At 44.8% G+C, this 2,088-nt stretch overlaps 1 non-coding gene across 1 annotated transcript; it reads left to right on the forward strand.

The window, feature by feature from the left end:
- LOC126012534 (small nucleolar RNA SNORA51) lies at window positions 1-133 on the forward strand. The gene has a single exon (XR_007496992.1). It is a non-coding gene; the product is annotated as a small nucleolar RNA SNORA51 (small nucleolar RNA).
- The last annotated feature ends 1,955 nt before the right edge of the window (window positions 134-2,088 follow it).

The following is a 2,088-nucleotide window of genomic DNA, read 5'->3' on the forward strand; positions in this document are numbered from 1 at the left end:
GGCCTCCCAATTCTTATCACAGGCTGTGTTCTTTACACTGACTGTATAGAAAGAGGAGGTACAGTAAATGCACCCCATATACACCTCAACCCAGGACCTTTGCCTGGTCTGTATTGTGAATTGGGGGACAAAACAAATAGGAATTGAATTGGAAGCATATGGATAGTTGCTATTTATTGAGCATGTGGCCAAACACATTCTATAAATTTTTTCTTGATGCTCTTGTTTGTAACAAACAAAAAATGTAAGATATGTTCTTTTGTTCCTGTTTTACTGGTGAAGAAACCAAGGAAAAACAGAACTGTTTGCCAAAACAACATGACACAAAGAGTACAACAAGAATTCAAATCCAGCCCCCTCCCCTTGTCTGTGGATCTGACACTGCAGGGCAAAGACCCTAGCTCAGGCCAGATATTTTAGATGCAAGAGGGAAGGCTTGTTCTTAGGAACCCCTAGAGGAGAATGCCTCCAAGGGCTGTTTGGGAAGGGAGTGAATTTCTTTTATAATCAACAGTGAATTTTAGTGATAGTCTCCAGTTGGAATTTCCCTCCTGGGCCATTCTTTATCATTGCTAAATAGCATCAGGGAGTTCCTGATTGCTTTTAAAGAGGAGCTCTAGGAAGATAGGGGTCTGCAGGGGGGCTGGGCTCATTCTCGATTAAGATTATTCTGGGGGGGCCGGAGAGATAGCATGGAGGTAAGGCATTTTCCTTGTGTGCAGAAGGTCAGTGGTTCGAATCCTGGCATCCCATATGGTCCCCAGAGCCTGCCAGGAGCGATTTGTGAGCATGGAGCCAGGAGTGACCCCTGAGCGCTGCCAGGTGTGACCCACCCACCTCCAAATAAAAAAGATTATTCTGAACACAAGAGAGCTGTATTTCCGGACACTACAGTAAGCCACCAGTCCTCAATTTCAATGGAAACTCTTGTATGCCTACTGGACTGTAAATGGAGCTGGTGAGGTCAGATCCCGAGATGTAGAAGACATGGGTGAGGTTGGATCCCAAGCGAGTAGAGTACTCACAAAGAAACATCCAATGCTACGTCAGGAGGAATAACTCACTTTATTTTAGGTGGGAAAGGTATATTACATTAGGAGGAAGTAGGATATGAACTCTAGGTCAGCCAATCAGGTAGGATGTGAGAGGGAACTAAAATAGGGTGTGTGCTTCTGTGTTTAAAGGAAACAGGGTATATGGATTAGGGAAAGAAGGGTGTACCTCTGTGTCTTTAAACAGGGTGCATTTAATGTGATTAGCTTCACTAGACCAAATGGAGATTGATAAGGGGGGAAAGAGAAAAAAAGACAAAATAATGTATTAAACACAGAGCCACATAACATATGTATTAAACGCATAACAGCAGTCTCTGCTCAGCCTCCAGTGCAGTATGTGTCTTTAGGACTCAGGACAAGAACTCCTGCATGGCCTAGTTGGAGCCTTAGAAACCTGAGTCTTGGGCCCGGAGAGATAGCACAGCAGCATTTGCCTTGCAAGCAGCCGATTCAGGACCAAAGGTGGTTGGTTCGAATCCTGGTGTCCCATATGGTCCCCCGTGCCTGCCAGGAGCTAATTTGAGCACACAGCCAGGAGTAACCCCTGAGCACCGCCGGGTGTGGCCCCCCAAAAAAAAACCAAAAAAGAAAAACCTGAGTCTTCATGTTTCCCACATTGGATAAGGCTCATCTTTCATGTAAGGTCACTTTTCTCAATGTCCTTATCATTTGGTATGGTTGGAGAAAATATTCTGATTCCCTAGGCCCCACCACCATGATGTTTTGATTAGAAGCTTATAAGCCACTGCTACTGACATATAATGTGGAACAGAAGGTGGAAGGAACAGAGCCAGGTGAGCAGATGAAGCTGATGTCTCTTTCCAAGCAGTCTGATCTTAACTTCTCAAGTACCCTTCCTGAACCCATATTTGCATTCAAAATGGGTCTATGGGCTGGGAGTATGTCTCATTGGCAAAGCTCATGCCTTGCCTGTGTGATGGCCTGGGTTTGAGTCCCAGTCCTGCAAACAAAATGGAAGAGGTTGATCATATCCACTCATTCTACTTCACAGTGTACTCAACTTCAAATCTTG

The sequence above is a fragment of the Suncus etruscus genome, chromosome 6 (assembly GCF_024139225.1).
Source record: "Suncus etruscus isolate mSunEtr1 chromosome 6, mSunEtr1.pri.cur, whole genome shotgun sequence".
Lineage (NCBI taxonomy): Eukaryota > Metazoa > Chordata > Mammalia > Eulipotyphla > Soricidae > Suncus > Suncus etruscus.